The sequence below is a fragment of the Panthera tigris genome, chromosome F3 (genome assembly GCF_018350195.1).
Source record: "Panthera tigris isolate Pti1 chromosome F3, P.tigris_Pti1_mat1.1, whole genome shotgun sequence".
NCBI classification, from domain to species: Eukaryota; Metazoa; Chordata; class Mammalia; order Carnivora; family Felidae; genus Panthera; species Panthera tigris.
The window spans coordinates 33,607,611-33,633,192 of record NC_056678.1 but is presented as its reverse complement, the minus strand read 5'-3'; the positions used below and the strand labels follow the sequence as shown (position 1 = coordinate 33,633,192).

At 45.2% G+C, this 25,582-nt stretch overlaps 1 long non-coding RNA gene across 1 annotated transcript; it reads left to right on the top strand.

The window, feature by feature from the left end:
- Window positions 1–4,536: 4,536 nt before the first annotated feature.
- LOC122235959 lies at window positions 4,537–21,031 on the top strand. Its single transcript, XR_006214121.1, has 3 exons — window positions 4,537–4,624; window positions 17,401–17,564; window positions 20,722–21,031. It is a non-coding gene; the product is annotated as an uncharacterized LOC122235959 (long non-coding RNA).
- Window positions 21,032–25,582: the final 4,551 nt, after the last annotated feature.

The following is a 25,582-nucleotide window of genomic DNA, read 5'->3' as shown; positions in this document are numbered from 1 at the left end:
ACTAATGAGCCATCACTTTTGCCATACTTCTGGGAGATGTCTTAGGAGTGTGTTTATATCATCTCCTGAGGCCCTTGCGAGGGAGTTTTAAAAAATAATAAAATGCTCTCATATCAATAAGCTCCCTTTGATCTAAATGTGTGTTCTGCTTCGCCAACTCCTTGATTCAGAACAGTCAGAATATAATCCCATGCCCTCTTTCCTGGCTAGGTTCTGCAGTTCCTTCGAGAATACCATCTCATTCCTTCCCAGGCAGGCCAAGCATGTCTTTGCTTGGAGAACCTTCTGTGTCATCTTCATGAAAGGAATGAGTCTAAGCCTTAATAGGAAAGAATGGTGCTCTCATTCAGGCTCAGAGTGTCTAGAAAAATAGAGCAATTTAAGATTGCAAGAACATTAATCCAGATGTCCCCATCTCATGTGCCAGACGCCCATTCTTTCCCAACCAGAACCTTGACTTGGGCATAGCTGACCTGCCTTTGCTGGGAATGAAATTTTCTTTGGCGCTTGGCTACTCTTCTGATTAAGTCCTAGGCCAAGTCTTCAAAATTCTATGTCCTTCTCCCTGCAGACGAGTATCTCATTACATGCAACCATGAGGAGATGTAGGTGAGAGAGGATGTCCATATTTTCACTGAGACCCAGATACAAATTTCAATGAATGAAGAAATGAAACGACTGAATGAATAAAATGAATGAGGTTCCACATCAGAATCACATGTGGAGCTTATAAATATGAATTCTTGCCCTCTCTCTCTCCCACACTTCGACAATATGAGTTTATAAATCTCAGAGTGGAGCTTGGGAATCTTTAACATTTGGTAGCCCCTCAGGTGAACTTCATAGGTCTCCAGTTGAGTTATTTAACAAGACAACCATTCAGTTTCCTGGCTACCCCCGACACAGCTACTGTTTTTTAATTGAAAACAAAAGAAACCCAAACCTGATGGTACCAAAGTTTGGAAGTAACTTTACGCACCATCTGCTTTTATTGGTTCTGGGACATGCCCCACCCAGGGCTCACGTCCACAGCACTGGGTCTCCACAGAGTGTGGAGCAGAAGAGTGACATCCCAGGAGGCAATCAGTTTTGATAGTATGGTAGGGGCCGTATTAGCAGCAACATCTCCAAACTGCTTGCCTCAGAAGTGCGAGCAGTATGAGAAAGCGGGGTACCAGGACAAGAGGAAAACACCCAGGGTAGCCACAGCGATTCAGCACGGTCCCATGTGAAGTGAGCCCCCCGTGGGCACATCTTTGAAATGGGCCCTGTGGGATAATAAAATACAAATGTTTGGACTTACGGGGCGCCTGAGTGGCTCAGTCGGTTGAGCGTCCGACTTAGGCTCAGGTCACGATCTCACGGTTCATGGTTTGAGCCCCGGGTCGGGCTCTGTGCTGACAGCTCAGAGCCTGGAGCCTGCTTTGGATTCTGTGTCTCCCTCTCTCTCTGCCCCTCCCCCGCTCATGCTCTGTCTCCCTCTGTCTCCAAAATAAAAATAAACATTAGAAAAAAAATGTTTATAAACGTTTGGACTTAGTCATCCCTGTTCCTGATACAGAGCCCCTAAATACCTTGGAATCTCTTGAATGATGACAATATCTTCTGTATGGTAAAGAGAAGACTGGGTGGGGGGGAGGGGGGAGGGGAAGGCACTAAATAACTTCAGGATAGGAGCTGCTGGCCAGGAACACCAACCCAGTGACTAGAGGCTAGAACTTTCAGCCTCACCGGCCTCCCTCCAGGGAGAGGAGAGGGGCTGGAGATTGGTCAACCAGCAATGGTTCTATCTATCATGCCCACATAATGAAACCTCCATAAAAAACAAAACAGAACAAAAACCAGACAATGAGGTTCGAGGAGCTTCCAGGGTGGTGAACACATCAATGTGCTGGCAGAGCGGTGTGCCCATTAAGGGCACACGAGCTTTCCATTTCTCACCCCTGTACCTTGCCCTATATGTCTCTTCCCTTTGGCTGCCCCGAGCCGTATCCTTCACAATAAACTGGTAATATTATATAAAGCACTTTCCTGACTCCTGTGAGCTGCTCTAGCTAATTACCAAACCTGAAGAAGGGGTCATGGGAAACTAAATTTGTAATCGGCTGGGCAGAAGTGTTGGTGGTCTGGGCACCCCATTTGTGGCTGGTGCCTGACATGGGGGCAGGCTTGTGGGACTGAGCTCTCATCCTGACCTGTGGGGTCTGCACTGAGTCCAGATCATAAGTGTCTGAGTTGAATCGGATTGTCGGACACCCAACTGGTGTCGGAGGATTGGTTGTTGGTGTTGGAAAAACCCACACAGACCCTCACACCATGTCCTCCTATGGCCATGTCCCTATGCCAGAAAGGCCCAGCCAGGCTGGTAGATAAGGTCTTCTACTGACTTCTCTGCCCACTCAGGGCCTGGCACCGAGAAACGAGTGATTGGTAATGATGGGGCTCAGGACATGCTACCCCAAAATATGGCACTTGTCATATTGAATATCTTACGCTAAAGAAATTTGAGAAACGGCAGAAGCAGGAAGGTTACCCTGATAACCCTCTTCCCAGCCCAGTTACCTTCTTCCCTGAAATAGGTCATTCTCCCACATGGAAGGTTCCCTCTCTGTACCAAGAGGAAGGAAGATGTTCTTTTTTTTTTTTTTTTTTAATTTATTCATTTTGAGAGAGAGCGTGAGTTGGGGAGAAGCAGAGAGAGAGGGAGAGAGAGAGAACCCCAAGCAGGCTCTGCACTGTCAGCACGGAGCCCAATGCAGGGCTCGATCTCATGACCCTGGGATCATGACCTGAGCCAAAATCAAGAGTCGGTGGCTTAACCAACTGAGCCACCCAGAAGCCCTCAGAAGATATTCTCATCTCCAGAGATGGGGAGTTTAGAATCAAGAAATCTGTGCAAACAAATCTTGTTACACTGACCCCTATCTTCCTACTTATCTCTTCACCATTTACTACCCCTAGCCCAAATCCTTTTGTTTTGTCAATTCCTGACAAATTTACTGTTTCTTTGTCTAAAAGATGCAAAAGGCTTCCTGCTCTGGTCCCTCCTTCGTCTTCAATCTCTTGTGAAAGTGTCCATATACGTGAAAATTTTAATAAAATGTGTGTGCTCTTCTCTTATGAATTTGTCTTTGTCAGTTTCACTCTCAGACCCAGCCAGGGAACCTCAGTGGGTCAGGAAACTTTTTCCTCCCCTGCAGTTACAGAAGGGTCTGGATCCTCTACCTCCTCCCACAACCCTGGGCGTGCATGATGCACGATGCACACTTACCCAGGCATAAGCCCCTGGCCTTCTCCCTCTTCCTCCATCAGGAACAGGGCCCTGCGGTCCAACCAGCCCTCTTCACAAGAGGTGTCCAACAACAAACCTCCCGCTCTGACCTCATGTGGAACTTGGTCTCCAAAGTGTCTGACCAGACTTAAAACACCTCCACACAGAGGTTCCATTATCACCACACACACAAAATCCAACCAAATGTGCCCTCTTCCCCCAACGCAAACCCCTCTCCCAACCTGTGTATCATTTGTTTACTCATTAAATATTTACTGAGTTCTTCTCTTTTTCACGTTTACTTATTTTTGAGAGAGAGATACAGCATGCAAGAGTGGGGGAAGAGCAGAGAGAGAAGGGGACAGAGGCTCTGAAGCGGGCTCCACACGGACAGCAGCGAGCCCAATGCGGGGCTCGAACTCACAAACTGTGAGATCATGACATGAGCCCGTGTCGGACACTGAATCGACGGAGCCACCCAGGCATCCCTTAAATATTTATTGAGTTCTTAACATTTGCCAGGCACTACACTCGATGTTGGAGATACAAAACAAGCATAGAATCAGGTCCCTACTACCCAAGAGCGTGAGTCTATTTTGAAAATGTGCGCGCTTAACCTAGATGAAGTAGTCGAAAATGAAAGCAGGACTGCCAGAGTCCTGTTGTTCATTTCTGTATGTTCCACAGCACAGGGTACAGTGGAAATGCTTTTGAAACGACCAAATGAACAAATGGGAAATCAGATGAAGGAAAGCAAACCTAACTGAGCTGCTGAGACAGCAACAGAATGTCCATTAGGCACCTCCCTCCTTGTGGGTAACTGCTGTCTCTACTTTCAGATATGGGCCTCGGGATTCTTTGCAAATACTGTTCCTTTCTGCTGGGTTACTTAAGGATAACAATTGACTTTTCCCTTTTAAGTTACCAACACTCTCTGCTAATAACATCACTATCAAGCTTCTAGAGCCGGACAGCTAAAAACTACTCACAGCAAATGGCTACTGATGAGTCAGAAACCCTTAAAAGCTGTAATCAGGGGCCAGCATGATGCCTACAGGTTCACGGTCAGGCAGGCAGGAGTCACCTCCAGGAAGGATAACGATTATTCCCAAGAGCGCCAAGGCTGTGCACCACCCCCTTCCCAGCACCTGGCTTCTCGTTAATTTACCTGTGACATGTTGCTACACTTAATTGCATTTGACAATTAGTAACATTTCAACACCTCTTTTAATGGGACAATTAAGAGAGTGCTTGTCTTGGTTGCAGGAAAATATATGAGCTGAGTTTTCAGAGGGAAAGAAAAAAGACCAAACGTAAACCTCCAGTGGTATTTCAGTTACAGACAGCTTTGAGGTAAGACCTTTCCCTTTTGCATTTTGCAAGAATTATGTGCCAGCACGCCTTTTCGCATTTGTTTGTTTGTTGCTTGCTTTCTCTGAATGAGCATTTCTCTACCAGACAGCTCCGGGCCGTTCACGCAGCCATGAGATATTAATTACAAGGAAGAATGAATGCTAAGCAGTTGCCGTTCCTCATTTCTCACTCGTGTTGTTGCATTGATTGCTTGGGAAAGCGGATGCCCCAAAGGCAGTATTTTGCACAATCAATCCGGGCCCCAGGGAAGCCTGAGCAGAGTCTTTGAGCCTTTGTCCTGTCTTCCAGTTCTCTCCAACAGACTTGGTGGGGAAGTGTGGCCCCTAGGGATCTGTGAAAAATCTTAACTAACTTGCTATTTGTATTACCCAGCCCTGCCATACACGTTAGTAACAGAAAAGTTACCAGTTGCCCTGTCACTAAAAAAAGAAAAAAAAGAAAAAAAAATGTACCTTTCAACAATAGCTTACAAATCTTTGGACTCATGAACATTAGATTGTCCCTGTAGACAAGCCAGCAGGGAGTCTGTTCTTGAAGATTCATCTAATAAGAGCTGTGAGGGGCCCAGAATTGAATGTGTCATTAGCAAAGGGTTGATGCATTGCATGTTCTGAAACAATTACTTAGCAGAGCAGATGGAATGGATCATGGAAGTGGTTTCTGTGTTAGAAGAAGTCCCAAGAATGTGGGGCCCCTGACTGGCTGTGTCGGTAGAATATCCACACCTGCGTCCTGAAACCTATGCCCTCACCACACGTGGATGCTTCGTATTGCTCATTATCTATTGCTTTGTCTGGTAGGCACTTGGACCATTTGCCCCTGACCCAGCAGATTGTAAACTCCTCTGACACCAAGAATTATGTCGTATTCTGTGCTAAATAGTTCACAACTCAAGTACAGTGTATGCTTATTTATCTTATTAATAATAATTAGAACTGTTGGGTATCCTTCAATAAGCATTGGTTGAATTACATTGTATTGAATTTTTAGATTTGGAGTCAAACTTATTAAATTAATACTGGTTTGATTAACAGTTACCTTTTTTTACCCCCCTCTCCTCCTCCCCCCCAAAAGAGCCTCTACAGGTGGAAGCCTGGGAAGGGCAAGGAAAGCGTTTCTGCTCCCTCCAGCTCCCTTAATCAGCTTGGGTTGGGGCAGCATCCACTCCAAAGTGGCTGGGCGTTTGTAACCCAAGCACTGTCACAATGTTCCCCAAGGGAGAAATGCAATCAGAAAAGCAATAATGACTTTCTGTGAGCTGGGATGAATAACCTCATCTCTCAGGTCACTAGGGCAACCAGCTTCCAAAATCCCAACACCGCTTTCTCTTCCCCCACCTCCACCCCCACACTGACGCAGTGCCTCTTCCCTTGCCCCCCCACACCACAGCTTGTCCCCAGGGACCTCCACTCGACTCTCTGAGAGTCTAAACAGAACTTCTACAGGCTCATCACCCTCCTGGATCTGTAGGGATGCGGGGTCGCTGGTTCCAAAAGATGGCCTTGATTCCTTCCTGCACTGAACATCCTCAACTGTGGCACCTCGTCAGCATGTGCACACACATACACACACACACACACACACACACACACACACACACACTCTCATGCATGCACGCACACACATGCACGGCTAACTGCACACACTAATGCCACATCTTGCTAATTGCATTACCCTTGCTGGTTATTATTAAGGTCTTGCTTTCAGGACGTAGAGAGAACCAACCACATAATGATCAAGGAGACAAATGGAGCATATCAGTGCAGCCGCTGTGCAATGATAATGAGTTACATAAATCAAAAGTTCAGTAATTTACCTATCAGATTGAGCAGTGAATAGGGATCTTCAGTTGCTGTGATTGTTTTGTGATAGATTTTTTTAATAACCCTTGTACGTAAATGTCCTGGAAACTAGAGATTTGTTTCCTACAGGGAGGAAGCAGAACGCTGTGTGAAGAGCATGGTGTGAGTCAAGAGACCCTTTAGCTAATTTTAGCTCAGCCATCTTGGGGAAGGAAGCCGGCTCCCTTCCCTCCGGGCTTCGGGTTCCCCTATCAAATAGAAGCATCTTTGCACTCTGTAAAGGTCCCTTCCTCTCTGAGATTCTGTTACCCATACTGCTCAGAAAAGTACAGCAGGGCTCGCCCTGCCTCTCACTCTGCAGATGGCAGCAGCTTTGATGAGCTCCAGCCAGCCCTCCACAGGCTGGAGAAACGTGAGTTTCCCCCCACTCCGTGCGTGCTGCTCCACTCCCCACACCCTCCACTAAATCCAGAGATGGTATAGCCCTCTGCCTCTTTTTACTCTTGGTGAAGTGGGTTGTCTACACACGCAGTGTAGGCGTCATCCTACGCCACGTAGGTGGTGTCATCCACAGTGACTTCCTTCCGTCACAGCACAGACTGCCGACGCCATTCACCGTTTTGTTTTGTTAGTGGTTTGTGGGTTAATACTTAGGAACTTTGAGGGATAGGTTATCTTCTGAACCCATACGACTAATCATTCATTTTACTCTGATTTCCCAGGGGAATAATCCCCAGGAAGTGGCAGGGGATTGAGTCATGCTCAGACTCTGGGAGTAGAAGCCCTGCCAGACTCTCAGATTCAGAGAGGAGCCTGGGGCACGGGGGGTCCTTTGTGGGGTGGTGACAAGGAGTATGTGTGTGTGTGTGTGTGAATACATGTGCAACATGTATTCGTGTGCACATTACGTGTAAACATGTACATGCATGTCTGTATGTCTATGTGTGTACGTATTTCTGTATATGTGTGTGTTTCTCTGTGTGTGTGTGCGTATGTCCACACATATGTACATGTGTGTGCACCTGTGTGCCCATGTATATACGTGTATGCTTCTCTGTATGTATGTGTGAACAGCACTGATGTCTCCTGATTTAAGTCCTGGATCAAGTGAAGGTTATATCTACAATAAAGAGGGTGAAGAGGCCAAAACCTCACCCCTTCTCCAAACCACTGGCCTCTGCCGCCCCTTCCAAACAAGGATCCCTTCCCTCCGACCGCAGGGAGAAAATAATCATCTTCTCCGCACGGAAAGAGACTCACGGAGCATGAAGCAAGTTGGCTCCAGCTCCTCTAGAAACGAGCAGATAAACAAACAAACGGGAGCTTGGAAGGAAGAGATGGTTTATGAATAAAACAATGTTTTATTAAGTTGCTATTAAATTTCAATTGAACAGGGCTTGGGATACATAGGCGCAGACATATTCCTGAAACTAATTGGTTTTCCACATCTGCCTTGCTTCCTAATTGGACTAATTACCACACTGTAGGATCATGTTCATCGTACTACACAAAGCAAGAAACCTTGATTTACAGTGAGAGGAGCAGCAATTAGAGGGAATTAATTCATAAAGCAACATCTAAATAAATCATATTATGAAAAGACAGCAATGTAATTATTGTGACTGGTGGGTCCCTGGTGGGGGAACATCAAACTTCAACCTCAAACCAAGCTGCCGGATGCTCCCCGGATCAGTGCTGCGTTCTCCTATTTCATCAAGCATGTACTACCTATTCTTTAAGGCCTAATTGAAGTGCCGTGTCAAAAACAATATGGCCCAACACTTCTCCTCTCCGGCAGCGGAGGGAAAAACATCAAGTCCTCACCACCTCGTATTTGTCCTTTGTCAGAATTAAATATGAGCTCAGCACGACACGGGTAATGCGTTATGGCTGCAGTTTCAAAATGGGAGGCTTTGCAAACTTAAGTGTCATTATGAATCTTCTCTCGACGTGCAGTGGTAGTTTTGGGGTTGCAGCTAAGAGAGCTTATTAGTCGGAATAGCATGTTAAACTCGGTGCTTCAATAATTCATGGCTCCCGGTTATGTAGTCGCAGGCGAGGTCCCGCCCGGCTGTAACGGGTCTGAAGTCCTTGCAATATTTACTGTAGCTCCTTCCCCTTTGACAGGGAGATCCTCCGCGCTTCCCTTTGCTGTTTTTGCTTTTTGTTTGCTTTCTTACTGTCATCAGATAGAACCTGAGAAGGGCTTGTGAAGGACATCCAGAGTTAAATTCTTTGAGCCTCGGTTTCCCCATCCATAAAATCCAGCGATTTTTTTCCTACCTCAGGTGCATCCTGCAAGATGCTCAAAATAGGGTTTCCTCACTTTTTTACGGCAAGACATATGTAGAAAGTGATGTTTTATAACTTTGAAATCTATTTTTGAAAGAGAGAGAGAGTGTGAGCAGGGGTGGGGCAGAGAGAGAGGAAGAAAGAGAGAGAAAGAGAGAGAGAATCCCAAGCAGGTTCCACGCTGTCAGCACAGAGCCTGACATGGGGCTCTAGCCCACCACCCTGGGATCATGACCTGAGCTGAGATCAAGAGTCAGACGCTTAACCGACTGGGCCACTCAAGTACCCCGAAAATGATGTTTTTTATATGTTGCTCAGGTAATCAGAAGGGACTGTTTGTGGCCAAAGCCATTAGAATTTCTGGATCTGGGCTCTGGCCACCCCAGCATCTGCCCTCCTGCCTTATTGACTGAGGGAATCAATATCTTGATATCCCTATAATTCATTGGTGCCACAGATTCCTATTGGGGAACTCTTCCCCAAAGAAGCTATACTCTCTACTTTAAAAGAGTTTCTTACACTCGAAGTGGCCTGGATCCGCCCAGTCCTGCAGCCTCCCCTTCACATTACAGCAGGTAACCGTTAGCAGGTAACCTGAGTGCACTGTCCACTAGGAAGCCTACCTTTCCTCATCTCTGTCTGCTGGTGGAGAGGTGGGGACCACTCAAAGGAAAATATTGTAGGAAAATAACCTCCAACCCCAGTGCAGGGGCTCTGAACTTCCCTTGGAAGGACTTATCCCGTGTGTATTAAATCAAGAAGTCAAGAGTTTAGCAGGGGGTCAGAGCAAGGCTTTAAAGGAATGTCAGTGACTCACAGGACTAGAAGAGGCTATACTAGAAGAATAGTGCTTTTAGAATAAAAAAGACCAGGATTTAGGGGCACTTGGTTGGCTTGGGCAGTAGAGCACAGTGCTCTTGATCTCGGGCTTGTGAGTTCGAGCCCCACATTAAGTGTAGAAATTACTTTAAAAAATAAATCTTAAAAAAAAAAGAGAGAGAGCAGGACTTAAATCTATTTCTGTGATATATAAGCTCAAACATACCATTCAACTTCTGTACCCCTGTTCTCATCCTCAGATGGATAATAATACCTGCTTCATGAGGTTGTTATAAGGATCAAGAAATACAGTGTGTGTAATGTATTTCGCACCTTTCTAGGCGCAAACTAAGTCTCAAAAAATAAAAGCTACTGTGAGTAGCAGTAGCACTGCTCCTAGTTAATTTTTCTGGTCATTCTAATATAATCTCACTACATGATTGTCCATCTGAATGCCTCTGACAAAGGGAATTTACTTCCTGCGGAGGCAGCCCGTTCAATTTTCAAGCAGTCCCATATCTCCTGGTTTCAACCTCTGTGTCTTTACTATGTCAGTTTGTGTTCACTTGAAAATGATTAATTTTGCCTAAATTGTTAGCATTTCCAGGGAGCCAGGGAGCTCCCCTTCCCTTCCCTGTCCAGGCTCAATCTTAGATCTTTCTAGTTGGGGGTTATCTACAAGAGGCTGATTTGGGGGATAGTAATTCAAACACTTCTCTAAGCAGATTCTTCAAATCCAAAGCTATCTCTACCCTGATCTCATGAGCATTAATTTACCTAGATTTATAAAAACAATTGCCAGTAGAGAATAGCTTTGTTTAAAAAAAAAAAAAAAAGCAGCTGATTCCATTTCTATTTATTGCTAGGCACTCCCTTAGGATGCAGATCTGTAAGAACAAATTTTGTTGTGATGTAGAATAGTATCTCATGCCACCTCCCAAGACCCATTTGGATTCTAAGAGGTTGTGTGGGTCGTTCGTTAATATAAATTAAAGTTGAATAAATGTGAACATGTCTACATGCGACGTAATGGTCTCAAACAATATAAGCAGAGGGTTTGAAGTAGAAAATTTGGAAGTAAAGCGCTCCAGCAACACCAGCAAATCTCCCTAGGGCGAGGGAACCCTTGGCAGGACTTTAGCAGGTGCACACGCCTCTACGCCTGGTGGAGAAGAGGCCAGAGTGCAGCTGGAGGCACCATGGGGCTGGACCCCAGCAGAAACACAGCCTTACCTCCATCTGCTCATTGTTTTTGTGAGATGAGTGTGGGAGTAGCTTTGTATTGTGGGGGGGAGGGATACACATTTGGGGCTCAAGTGTCTAAATTCAGGTGCAGGCTTTTGAAGAGATATCAAGAAACATAGTTGTCGGATGCCTGGGGAACTTGGGGCCTTCAAAACATGTGGGAAGCTACGTTTTGGCTAAGTCCCTCCCTCTGGGGAAGGGGGACCCCTAATCCCAGCTAACTCAGGATCAGGCAACCCAAGCCTCCAGATTCATTCACTGTATAGCCCTCTTTGCTTCTCTAGACTTCCAGCTCTACATCCTAACAGCCCTGTGTTTTTAGGAAAGTCACTTACAGTCTCTGAACTGTCTCGTTAGCACCATGTGAGTGACAATCCTGCTTATCCCACAAGATTGAGGTGTGAGAAGTAAGTGAGACACTGTGTACAAAGGCATTTAGTCAACAGCAATGATGCCTTGGGCTCTCGGGTTGTTTAGAACAATCCATTTTGGAGCATCTTTCCTTCCAGGAACAGGAGCCTGGGCGGTAAGCGCCCCCACCCACCGTGTATGTTCCTTTGATGTTCTATAGTCACATCACATTAAGCTGTGTCAAATCACCTTCGGATGATGGAGAGGAATTAACATAATATGATGTTGGAGGGCATGTTTGCTACTTGATACACCATAAATTCCTCCATTCAAAAGCAAAGCTTCACAGCCAATTACCTGTTCTTAACAAAAATTTTCATCCAATATGAGCCAGAAAGATGAGGGATCATTTCAGGCAAGCGGATGGGGATCCATCCCAATTTTTGATGCTTAGGCCATGCCCCAGAGACCTTGTAATCTCTTCCCAGCTATTGTGAAGAGTACTGGAGAGATGTCACTCCAGGAAGATGCGATCCAAGTGGGGCAGAGATGTGTTCAAGATTGTCCTGTCCCCCTCACTCTCCCTCCCTCTCCCCCAGCAAAGTCATTGTCTTCTTCACACCCGTGTGTGTCTGGGAGACAATTTCTTAGGCACACCTCGTAGACACGCCTATTGGCACAATTCAGTCTAGTTCAGTCCCATAAGATTCAAGGACACTTCCGTCCAACAGTCATAAGGACTTTGTCGATTCCACCGTCTGTAGCTCTAGTTTTCAACAGCTTTCTTGTCTACGCCACAGGGATGCGATTAGTGAAGGGAATGAGAGAAACCAGGAGAAGAAGAAGGAGTTGAAGAATTAAGAAACAGCAGAGATGAGAAACACTCAATAAAAGGCAATTTTCTGAAGGGCAATAATCAAATTTGCACTTGAAAATTTCCCAAACTCCACAGTAGATTTAGGTCTCCTGTCCCATAAATTATATGCAAAACAAGTACAAAAGAATATAAATATTTTACAAATGAACCAGTGGCCTCCATGAGTATTTCAGTTTCATGACTGTAGATCTTACAAGAGTTTCTGATTATTCAAAACTTGAAGAAACTATAAAGTCACATCCTGGTAGTTTAAAAAGAACCAGTGAACTTAGGGAGTTCATTCAAACAACCAGCTGCTTAATGAGAAAACTATAGATGCTGGTGAGGATGTGGAGAAATAGGAACCCTCCTGCACTGTTCGTTGGAATGCAAACTGGTGCAGCCGCCCTGGAAAACAATGTAGAAATCCTCAAAAAATTAAAAATAGAACTACCCTATGACCCAGGAATAGCACTTCTAGGAATTTACCCCAGGGATACAGGAGTGCTGATGCATAGGGGCACTTGTACCCCAATGTTTATAGCAGCACTTTCAACAATAGCCAAATTATGGAAAGAGCCTAAGTGTCCATCAACTGACTAATGGATAAAGAAGATGTGGTTTATATATACAATGGAATACTACTTGGCAATGAGAAAGAATAAAATCATGCCATTTGCAGCAACGTGGATGGAACTGGAGTGTAGTGTGCTAAGTGAAATAAGTCAGTCAGAGAAAGACAGATATCATATGTTTTCACTCCTATGTGGATCTTGAGAAACTTAACAGAAGACCATGGGGGAAGGGAAGGGGAAAAAAATAGTTTCAGACAGAGAGGGAGGGAGGCAAACTATAAGAGACTCTTAAATACAGAGAACAAACTAAGGGTTGATGGGGGGCAGGGGAAAGGGGAAAGTGGGTGATGGGCATTAAGGAGGGCACCTGTTGGGATGAACACTGGGTGTTGTATGTAAGCCAATCTGACAATAAATTATATTTAAAAAAATAAAAATAAATAAACAACCAGCTGCTTGAATAAAAGAGTTTGGGTTTTGTGGGGTTTTTTTGGTTGTTTATTTGTTTAGTGACAAGCCAGTTCCATTTAGCAGCCATGTGCCAATAATGCCTTTGCATAAGCAAAAATGAAAATGCTTAATCCTCTGAAAAATTTGGGTTTGCCCATTCCCTGGGAAATCTGTTCAGTAAGAGGAAAATCCTAAGTGAATTGATGAGGACAGAGAAATTTGAACAAAAGAAAGATTTATTGAGTTTCTGCTAGCATCCAGGCACTGTACTGGGCTGGGAGTGGGAAGGAGGAGGGATACGATGAAGAGAAATAAACCCAGAAGCCTCACTGTTTAGTGAAAGGACACAATCGTTGACACAACTGACCATCTATCTGCAGGCACTTCACGATGAACTGTAGTCATGAAGCTTCCACTTTATAAACTGACAGTGGGATCAAATATTTGAAATCATATGTGTCCCAGGGTTGCTCTCATTGTCCTAGAACACTTTGAGTTTAGAAGAAGACAGATGTCACCAAAGGATGGGTCGGATGCCCAATCGCTGTAGCGGGGAAAAGCAACATTCCAAGCAGAGGGTACGTGCACCCAAAAGGAAGGAATGAAAACTCCCAGTGGACTTGAGACACTATTGCTCAGCAAGGTGGGCATGTAGGATAGGAACAGGCTAAGGTGAAAGGCCAGAGCACAGATCTCCTGAGGTGCTATGTTCAGGCATTTGGAGTCAGTCTATATATTGACTAGAAAGTTCATAATTATCTGGCAGATTGTATTTCCCAAAATTGGCCTTAGCAATATTTTTCAGTCCCACGTGTTGTTCTAGAGGCTTCCTACTCTCCATCAAGAGACAGTCCATCTGGGCAGACTGTCCCTCATCTAACCAATAGAGAACAACAGAAGTCATACTCTATGACTTCCGAGGCTAGATTCTAAGAACTATACAGCGATCTCTCTCTCTCTCTCTCTCTCTCTCTCTCTCTCTCTCTCTCCCCACTCACCTGTGGAACCCAACAACCATGATTTGAAGAGGCTCAGGCACATGCAGAGGCCTCACGTGGGTGGTCCACCTCTCAACCCAGTGGAGATCTTAGCTGACAGCCAGCATCAACCACTGAACATGGGAGGGGGTAAGTCTTCAGATGATTCCATCTCCTAAACTTCAAGTCTTCCAGCTGAGACCACAGATATTGTGGAGCAGGGGAAATGCCCTGTCAAAACTCCTCACCCATGGAATCTAGGAGCATAACAAATGGTTCTTTTATATCACTAAGTTTTAGGGTAATTTATCATGTATCCATAGTAACTGGGCTATCATCTTAATAATAATAGGATTAATAATAACAGGACCTTATAGCTTTTGATATTCACTACTCACTTAATCCCCAATGGGGAACCTATTATTACTCTCCTAATTTTATTGAAAAGCAAAGTTCCTTGATTAAGAGACAGAGCTAGCAGATGGTTGAGCTAGCGTCGAAACCAGAATCTTCTGGCTCCAAATCTTGTTTTCCTTCCATCGTAACATCTTCATTTTGGTGAACAAGAGACAGGTTTAATTAGATCTATGACCTAGAAGGTGATTGTAGGGTCAGTGGAGCATGCTATGTGCAGTGGTTCTGAGATCAAATTACATAGGTTCAATCCCTGGTGCTGCCTCCTATGAGCTGTATGACTTGGGCAAATTAAGAGATGTGCTTGGAAATCCCCCCCCGAAAAAAAGATATGCTTTATTTTCTTCATCAGTAAAGAATATAGAACAATGTCTGGCAAATCATATGTGCTCAATAAATGTTGATCATGATATGGATTACCGAATTGCTCTTACTCAGGAAAAGGGGTCTACTTCAGGCTTCCCACTTAAGTAGGATCCACTTTGATCCATATCCAGTCATGCCCCTATCCATAGGGTAAAAGCACATGGAACAAAGAGGTCATGAGCATCCAAGCCTGTGTCCTTCCCACTAGAGTATGCTCTGGGTGTCCAAGATCTTGGATGTCCACATACATTTGACTGCAAGCCTGCTTCCATGACACAAATGGTTAGCTTCCTTGGCCCTTGGTCCTATGGATAGACTGTGCTTTTGTCATATTCACCGTAGGCTGAGGGATGGCCAAAGCTCAGCAGCTTGCATGGGGTATAGATGTAAGCTCAGAATTCTCATGTGCATGTGTGTGTGTGCAAGGCCTTTTCAGTTGTGGGTAGAGACAGGGATGCAAAGAGAAGGGTGTATAGATGATGGGCCAGGGTCCAGGATCCAGATCTCCCATGTTACTATATTCTATCACGCAACCCTGAGGAGTCCAAAAATTTGAAATTTGATCTGGGTTTCCATGTAATTATGAAGGTATATTTGCTAAGACAGAGAGCCAGAATATATTCTGTGTAGCATATTTTTTATCTTGATTTAGAAGTTTTAAATATTTAGACATTTAGTGTTTGGGTCCCCGTTCAAATCCTTACCCCGGGCCCTGCAAGCGTTAGGATGGATGGATTGATCAGGAATGAGACAAAAGGCAGGGAGAGCAGCTGCCGAGCTCCTGCAAGCATTCACATGACAAATGGAAAGCCAGATTACTGGTTAGGAGCTTCAAAAGAGAAAATAGAAGCGAGAGACATCCCAGCAGAAGTGATCAGTCCCAGCCCTCAGTAGGATGAGGGGTTTGAGAACATCCTCAGTGATATTTCAGACATGTCCAGATACTTCCCTGGATATGAGAAGCAATGATGGGAGAAACAGCAGATTTGGGGCGGCGGGGGGTGGGGGTGGGAAGTAATACAGTAAGTTTGGTTCTCTGCATGCTCAGGGTGAGGTACCAGCAGCCTATCCTCATGGTGAGACCATCCTTGAGATACACAGATTTGGCAGATATTAAGGCATAGAGTGGATGCAATCACCAGAGTGGGAGAAAAGGGCTATGCAGTACCTCAAAAAAGAGCCCAGCAAATATACTGTGTCAGTCAGGATAAGTGGAAGCAACCATGACTCTGACATCTCAGGAGCTCACAACATCCAAGGTTCACTTCTCACTCATACATGTGCACTGGAAGGGGGGGAGGGGGGCGGTTGCAATTCTGACGCATGTTCTCTAACCAGGACCATAGCTGGTGGGGATTGCAGAGGGGAAAGAGATCATGGTTGTTCACCTGCTGGCTCTTAAAACTCCGTCTTGGAAATGACACATGGCCCTGCTCCTATTTCACGGGGCAAAGCAAGTCATGTGGTAGGCATGCAAGTCACGTGGTAGGCAAAGCAAGCCTACCATCGATGGGGTAGGGAAGTACAGTCTGCCCCAGAGAGAGGCAGTGATCACTTTTGAACAATAACATAGTGGCGTGCCATTCTGGAAAAACAAGTCTTCTCACCCATCCTTTCCTTATTCCCTATTGGAGCTGTCTAGCTCGGGAGTGGGGTGCAGGGCTGCATTTCAAATAATAAGTCACTTGGGTCATGGAGGAGGGAGGGATTAAGACGCTGATGTTCCAAACGGGGGCAAAAGCACATACAGATGTAAAGAGACGAAACAGAGCATTAATTCACTTGGGAAGGACTCCTTTATCATCTAAGCACTAAGTACTGGACAAAGATCTTTGTACAAAGCTGGAAAATGTCCCAATACAACTAATGATGTACGGTCATAAGGGAAAACAAACATTTTTTATCAAGCAGTTTCTAATTGCTTTATACCCATTAACTGTCCCTCCCGGATAGCTCAGTAAAGTGACATTCTACAGATGAGGAGCGTGAGGCTCAGGAGTTTAATAACCTTCCCAGTTTACGCCACTGGCTAGGGTCAGAGCCCAGATTCCAATCCATTCCTAGTTCAAACCTTCCCATTGAACCAGCTATGCTCTAGCATTCAGCTCTTGGCTCCAAGGAAGAACTCAGGCACAGAGCGAACAGAACAAGGTCCGGAAAAGAGGCAGGGAGCTAGTTAATAGGATATACCTATTCCCTTTAGATAGTGTAGGGGCCCAGGTCAGGCTGCCCCAAGATGGGCTACTTTGGCAAGAACATTATTTTGGGTTAAAAGCAATCCAAACCCAGCAGATTCAGAAAAAGCTCTTTACCCCCCTCCTCAACTGCCTGCTCTTACCAGGAAGAGAGCGATTAACAGATTCTTCTTTGCTGAAGAAACTTTTCTGTATAATAGGGCAATGTTCGTTTTGCAGACATTTCCTTTCAACTTCCTGCTAATGGTCTCCCTCCCCTTTGTACCCTCAGACCCCTACCCTTCGCCTTAGCTCAGAAAATGTTGTTCCCTCACGGTCTTTGTAATGCCCATGTCTGTGTGGATTCCCCAGAAGCACATTATTATACTTGATTTTCTCCTGTGAAATCTGTCTCATGTCACCTGGATTCTTAGCCTAGCTAGGAGGACCTTCAAGGGCAGAGGAGATTCTTCTTCCCTGACAATGGCAAAGTCCATTCCCGGCGGGATCTTGGAGCGAGCCATGCTTTCACACTACGGCCGGCTGTCAAATGTGCAAGACCAAGCATTGAGCAGAGCAGCTGGACTGAGACTGTGAGGTGAGTGTGGGGCATGGGGGACAGTGGAGAATTGTCCTGGTGGAGAAATCATTTCAGCCTTCCAAGTCTCCACAACTTAACTCATCTCCCAAGCAGGTTCAGACCCTACAGCACATATTGCTTTTCAGCCCTCTTAAAACACCATATTCTGCCTTTTGCTACATATGTTGCAACCTTCTCTCCCTTCAGAGATCGCAAACTTTCTAAAGGCTGGGATAGTGTCTTATTCATCTTTGTTTCCCAATGCCACTTGGTAACATCTCAAAGTGTCTACCCAGTTGAGAATCGTTGCTCAAATAAGTCTCCCTGTGGGCAAGGAGAGCCGCCCTTGACTCGAGAAACTTTAATGGCTATATTTTGCACAGGGGTGAAAGGGGGCTCCTCCTGGGATGAGTGTAATTGGAGAGAAGGAAAGATTATTTCCAGAACATTAGGGGTTGCAATTTTTTGAAGAATCAAAAACAGTCTGTTCCGTCAACTCTTGGATGCTCCTTTGCATTTAAAAGCAAAGCCATTTACTTACAAATTATAGTGGTTTTGATGCAAATGAACCACTTCAGGACAGTTTCCTCTCCCCAAGATTAGCTGAGAAACATGGAGAAATTGACCAAGGATGCCGAATGCTGAGCCTGAACTGAGGCTCATTAAAATAAAGCTCAGTTTAATTATTCCTATTTCTGAAGTAAGAGGCAATTAGAACCCAGTGAAGCGGCAGGAGGGGGCTGGCCCAGGATTTTGCTTGTATTTATGTGGATTCTGGGTCTCGATGTGGCCAGCAGAGCATACTTGACCAGACCCTGTGGGGAAATTGCTGAGTGCAGAGGCTTGTCCCGGGCTGGACCTGACCCAGACTTGCAGGAGAATTGTGGTAAATTATCGAATCCCTTTGCCCTCAGCTCTCTGTTAAGTAGGGAGACCCATCCCTGCCCTCTCTGCGGAAGGAGTGGGAAGATAATATTAAGCTTGTGCCTGGTATTTGACAATTTACAATTTATAAAGTGTTTTTGCATCCATTATCTTATTTGATCCCCACCAGACCCCATGAGGCGGGAATTATCATTTGCATTTCCAACAGGAAAACTAGGGTTGACGGAGGTTGGATTGCTGAAGTCACACAATCAATTAGTGATGGAGCCATGCTGCTTCTAACTCCAAATCCTTTTTCGGCCTTTCTTCCTCCTTCATAGACAGAACAATAATGAGAAGTGTAGAGAAGAACTTTTTTTTCCTCTGCCCATTAAAGGGGAGCAGATTTTACTATCCCAAACTAGGTCTCTTTGGCATAAGCATTACTTTGAGCTAAAGGCAGTCAAACCCCAGCAGATTCAGGGAAAGCTCTTTACCTCCCCCCTCACCTGCCTAAATTTACACTGGAAAGAGAGCCTGTGCTAGGAAGAGAGCTATTACCAAAGATACCTTTTTCCTTAAAATTATCTGTGTAACAGGGCAACATTTGTTTCCCAAACATCTCTTCTGCCTTCCTGGGAATGGCTTTCCTTCCCTTGGTATCCTCAGCCCCCTACCCCTTTCTTTAGCTTAGGATGTTATATAAACCTCAATTACCTGGCTGCCTTTGGGGTCTCATATTTTTGTGGGGCTCCTGTACATAGAAAATCTGTTTGCTTTTCTCCTATTAATCTGCCTTACATCAATCTACTTACCGGGCCAGTCAGAAAAATCTAAAAAAGGAAGAAGGGAAATTTTTTCTGTCCCTACACCAACGGAGGTTCTTCGGCCGGGACCCTGTAAATGTGACTGGCCAAAGACAGATGGACAAAAGAAAAACAAACAGAAGTTTATTTACATATGCCATACTCATGGACACATGGAAGCATCCAGCAATGAGTGACCAAAAGGGGTTGTTTGCATTTGGACTTATACACCGTCTTAGGCTAAATGAAGAAAAAGGGTTGGGGGTGCTTCTGGGTGAAGGGTGGGGGTGCATGGAGGCAAGTTATGGGAAGGTGATCAGGAAAAGCATGGTAAACAAGTACTCTTTAGTAAGGTTTATTACATAGATTTAAACTGGTACCTTCTCCACCGATGAGTTGCTAAGGGTCCTCCTCTTCCTCGTATGGGCAAAAGAGACATCTCTACAGCTTAAAATTTCTTCTATGAAAGGAAAAATTTTGCCCTCTTTTTAGAGCTTTTCCTGCATCGGCTCATTCTCAATGGCCTTGTAGCTCAAAATAATCCATAGGCCAAAGAGGCATATTTTGGAGAGGCATATTCTGGTACCCTTTGTCACCCACTAGACCTCAAGACCTGACCTTTCCCACCTACCTGCTTGTACTCACTGAACTTTGTCCCATGTTTCTCCTTGAGCGGGTCGTTTCAGCTTACCTCTTAACTCAGGCAAAAGATGCGCTGGGCATAGCATCCCGTGATGAAAATTGAAACTGATGAAGTTTTGCGGTGATGGGGGGGGCGGGGGGGTGGTTCATGGGGTCCGGAGCTGACAACGAGGAAAGAATTCTCGAAGATATCTTTGGTGCAAAAAGGTGATTTTATTACAGCATAGGGGACAGGACCCATGGGCAGGAAGAGCCGTGCTGGAGTCCTGATGGGTAACTCTTTATATACCCTCAGGTTGGGAGGTGGTCAGGGATAAAGTATGTCTCTAAGGAATTTTGGAAGCCAGGTTTCCAGGACCTTGAGGGGCTAGCTGTTGCTAGGGAAACACCATTTATCACTGTTTAATAAAACCTCAGTCATGAGACCCTTCAGATGCATATCGGGGGGCCGTAAGCTTTGGAGTATGATTGCCAGCATGTATCTTAGGGCAGTTGAGATAAAAGAAGTAGACTTTCAGGATCCTTGAGGTTGGGACAATGTTAAGCCAATAAGCCAAGGTTCTCTTTTGCCCCTAAGAAAGTGTCATCATCGAGGTTGCTGAGCTCCTAGAAGGAGGTCACTCTGCCAGTTTCAAGGACTTGTCAGTGGAAAGTAAGGGAATTTAATGTTTCATTTGCCTTAGTTTCCCCAATCAGCATGGCAAGCACTTAAACCCCTTTCCTTTGTTCTTGGGTAGATGGGAGTGTTTGAGGAATATCACACATATTCCACCGGGGTGGGGGTAGGGGAGGGGCATCAATGTACCAGCTTGGATTTTGCCCCTTAGCCTGCCTCAAGCTCCCTCATCAAAACAACCCCTCAGGTAATAACAACTGCCCTGAAGAAGAGCTCTGGCTGGCCCAGACCACCCAGACCAGACTGAACTCAACCCTGGACCCACGCCTGCGCAGATGGACCTCGGAGTGACCTGAAGTTGCTTTTGTCTCATTGTAATACTAAACTCTCTACCCAAGGAGGGCACAAGCCTCATTTGCATAACAGACAAGGTATATATAGGCATGTTTCCTTACGGCACACGAGCGACCAGATGCCCGCCTCTACATAGATTGACAAGGCTTCCCTTTCTAAATATTCATCTTAACCCGAAATAAATTCACCCTTGCTTGGGGAGTCATGGCTTTGGAAGCTATTTCCTGTAATCTCTTTATTTGCTGCAAATAAAGTTTACTTTGTGTGACAATTCCACCTGGTGTAGTTTCTATCTGTGACTCACGAAGGAACAAACTCACATTTAGTCTGGATATACCTTCAGAAGGTATATCCAACCACCCAGCAAAGTAGGTATTATTATTATTCTCACTTTACATATGAGGAAACTGAGATACAGAGAGGCTAAGATAGTGGTAGGGCTAAGATTCAAATTTAGCAAGACTGGCTCTAGAATATGCATTCTTAAGCTTTGGACACTTCCTTTACCCATTTCTGGTGGCAGAGCAGAAGGAAGAAATGCAGCCAGTATTATCTATGAGTAGTTATAAGTATGGTATCACTTGAGAGATGAAGGGTCAGGGGCGCCTGGGTGACTCAGTCGGTTAAGCGTCCGACTTCGACTCAGATCACGATCTCGCGGTTCCTGAGTTCGAGCCCAGCGTTGGGCTCTGTGCTGAAGCTCAGAGCCTGAAGCCTGCTTCAGATTCTGTCTCCCTCTCTCTCTGCTCCTCCCCACTCAGGCTCTCTCTCCCAAAAATAAATAAACGTTAAAAAATTAAAAAGAAAGATTTAAGTTCCTCTATTGCTCCTATTCCCTCCCATACACCCAGAAATCTTTCCTGCTAACTACTATGTTGCCAGAAATTCTATCCTCATAGATGATTTCTCTGGACACAGTTATTAGTCCTCTTTGTTTAAAGGCTCTTACCCTACCTGCCTCATTACCCACCCCCAACCGCTAAGTACACACACAAAATAAAGTCTCAGTCTCTAGTAGCAATTTCGTCAGCATCTTGGTCCCCTCTTGCCTTGGTTCTAGCCCGTCCCTGCTTCACAGCCTGCCTCCCCAACCCACCAACCCCCTGGGAGTCCCCTGAAGGGGCCACCGTCTCTTGCATATCCGTGCAGTTTCACATTGGGTTCTCTCTTCCTCATTACCTGTTGAGCATCCATTTTTTAAAGTTCTTTGCTGCTCTCCCAGTTTACTTTCTGGACACCTCCTTAGTGCTCCCATAGGAACCTGATCGTTTTGTTTTCATAGGGCATAATTGTTGGAGCAAATAACCACATGCTACCTGAAGGAAAAAGTTATTTTTGTTTGCCTCTGTATTACCTACTTCAGTGCCTGATACTTAATAGGTATTTGATAAAGTTTCTCCAGGTTAATACTGTTCATCAACATTCGATTATAAATTAGTTTATTGGTACCTTTCTTCCACAATAGAAATGGCTTTATCGGTTTTCGCCCCAGATCGTTAGAGTAAAGCATTCTGTAAACGCTTTCTGTTATTATAAGAAAACATAAAGAAAAAGATAAGCATCACTGATACTATCACCCCCAGAGATATCTTGTCTTTTAGCTAGTTTTCTACAACAGCAACTAGCTGAGAAAGGAGGGGACTGAAGACATGGCCAGTGTACATGAGCGAGGCCAAAGAAAAAGGAGAGACCTAAATCCTACAGTATTGCCCTGGCGAGGCATCTGTGTGTTGAATGCTTTCCTGGATGTGTTCCAGATCAGCAGGAATAAGCATGAGGTCACTGGCCACTGAAGAAGAAACACCAGGGGAAATAGGACAGAAAAACCTACAGTAAGACAATGAAGAGGCAGGCTTCTTTGCTGCCTTCAGGGAGCAGAACCAGAACACGTGCAGAAAATTTGCAAGAAATCAGACCTTGGCTCAATTTAAACAACTTCCTAACAATCAGAGTGATCCACAAACACAATATATTGCCTTCTGAGATAGTAAGCAGCCTGTTCCTAGATGTGTCCAAGTAGCTGCTGGTGTTCAAGAAAAATTATGCGTGACATAGATGATAAGGCAGACTTTATTCAAGGAGAGCTACTATAAGGGAGTTTTGTAGTTTAAAAGAGACAGGTCCTCCAGTTCAGGCTCAACTCCAAATATAAGGAAAAGCGGGAACTTAAAGCCAAGGAGCAGGGAGGAAGTCAGTGGATGAAAAATTACTAAGCGGTCACATCAGGAGTCAGAGGGGATTCTGGCTAAATCCATCTAATAGGATTCTTGCTGAAGGATTATCAGAAATCCCCTGGAGAATGGTGGAGAATAAGGAATTTGGTCAGATATCGAGGGTGATCAGATATTGAGGGTGGGGGAGTCTGTTTAAACTGACTTACCAGAATTCTTGCTACAATAAGACCATGGAAAGATGAACACAGAAATCCAAAAGTCAGGGGTCTATGGAGAAGAGAGTTCAGAAGAGCCTGACTAGAGTTTTGGTTAAGGAGATCATCTTTGTCACTGAGAGATATGCATTTATTTACTCCATCAGTCAGGAAGCCATTCAATCACCGCTTACTGAGCACCTGCTTCTTATCAAATGATGTTCTAGGTGCTGGGGAACCAAAATCAGATGAGGCCTATTTGTCCTTGTCCTCAAGTGCTATCCATCCTGAGCAGGATCTCGCTACAACAGTCAGGAGGGTAGAGGAGATGACGTCTGAGATCCTTTCTAACTACAGCCTCCAGTGAGAAATTTGGTCTCAGAAAAATCTCACGAATGCATTCTGGCTTGAATGTGGGTAGAGGAGAGAGGACAGGAGAGCTTCTTATGACACACACTTCTATCCGTGTCTAACAGTGCCCATTGCTTCTTATCTAAGGGATGAGATAAAGTGGTTGCATTTCTAATTAGGTTGGGAAAAATCCACTTTCTAAAAGGTTTGCATTTTTACAGTGTTTTATTCAAGTTAAATCATGGGGCAACCTTGGCTCATGACCAAAGGGTCTTTTATTTTAGAAAATAATCCGCATTCGGATTTTCAAAATTGCAGGCTCTCCTCAGGCCTCGACAATTAGATCTTATCTCACCAAAAAACGGTCTATCAACTTTGAGGAGGTTGCCTACTTGAGACACCAGGGCTCACATGTTTACTTCTCCGGACCTTCGCTTGTGCAACTTGACCCCTTCACACAGCATATCAACTCCTCCCCACCTCCCTGCTCCCTATTTAGGATGCCTTTCCGTCATTATAGTCGGCCTGGGACCTCTGCAGAGATACAGCTTGTGGAGCATCTAGGTGGTAGGAAAAGAAAGGCCCCCTCACGTGAAATAAATATCAGGTACTTGGTCCCCTGGCAAAGATCCTAATTTAGCCCACCTTCTAGAAACCCCATACCCCCATACTGATTGTCTCTGCTCAACTGCCTGGCACCCCAGGTTAGCTGTTCCAATCCGACCACACTCCTTGTGCCAGATACCCCAGTTTTTTCCTTCTTTCCCTGCCTCCACTCAATTGCAGCATAAACACATGCATAAACACATACACAAACACATACACAACGGGTTTTGCTTTTGCTTTAGGGCAGGGAAATTTGGTCTTCAGAAGCAGTTTCCAGTAGGAAAACTATTTCGATTTTATTCAAGAGAAGGTCACCTTCCTGTCTATAAGAGAAATTGGCTTCTTCTAATGCAGCAAAGAAAAAGCCAAAAAATAAGTTGAGTTGTTGACATTCAAAGAAAAGAAAAAAAGCAGCTGAACATAAATATTCTGCTACATGTCCATAGAAGATCTAGCCAAAGCAGCTTAATGACTACTGGCCGAGAGAAGGGCTGGGAATGCTCCAAGGTTGGTTGGGAAGGCAGCAGAAAACACCAGAAGAGGCGGTAACTAGGGGTGGACTCCATTTGACTGTCAGCCTCAGCGCATTTCCCCAACCTCTGCCGTTTCCGATTCCCTGCTCGGACTGAATGGCCCAGCGCAGGTCTACCAGAAGTCTCAGATAGGCAGCTGGCTAAGCTGTCTGGTTGTTTCCAGCGGATTCTTCCCTGAGGCGGCAGCTTCAAAGAGCAGAGGAAAGAGGACAAAGGGAAATGGCAACCTTTGTGATGAAGAGACTCCTTCTGAAGCTGAGATTTTGTGACTTGCCATCAGCAGGGCAGCTGTGCATGCATGTGCACCCCTTATTCTCTGCAAAAGACTCCACGGTCCAAAGGGCAAGTTGAGGCCAAAATCCAGGGCTGACACAGGGCTGTAGTCACCCAGAGCCAACATTTCTTTTAAGTTTCATAAAGGCACCGAATGGCTTAGCAACTCCTGCTAAGGTGGAATGGAAGGTAGCTTTAAAGGGAGAAAGCACGGGGGTGGAGGGATCCAAAGAATCTGTTTCTTGTTCCGCTGCTCCCCAACGGTGGAGCTGTGAGCAAGTCACATTATCTCCTTGGATTTCGATTTCTTCCTTCCTAAAATCAAATCAGTCACAATCTGGGCTACCCTGAAATGTACTGTGACAAGGAGATGAAACGGATCCCCTGCCTCGCCGTCTGGTCCCTGGCATTCTTAGGAAAGAGAGCTTTCCTCGGAGAGAGAGCCCTGAGGGGGCCATGAGATCAGCCTGCATCCTGTTGTCTGCTTCCTCCACCTGACTCCAAGCGAGTGAGGACTCCATTCTTTGCACTGTACTTTGGCCCTGCTCCTTAAAATGCCGGAGGGTGTCTTCTCAAAGTCAATGTCCCTAGTGGATTACAGGGGTGGCGTCAGCTGCCACAGG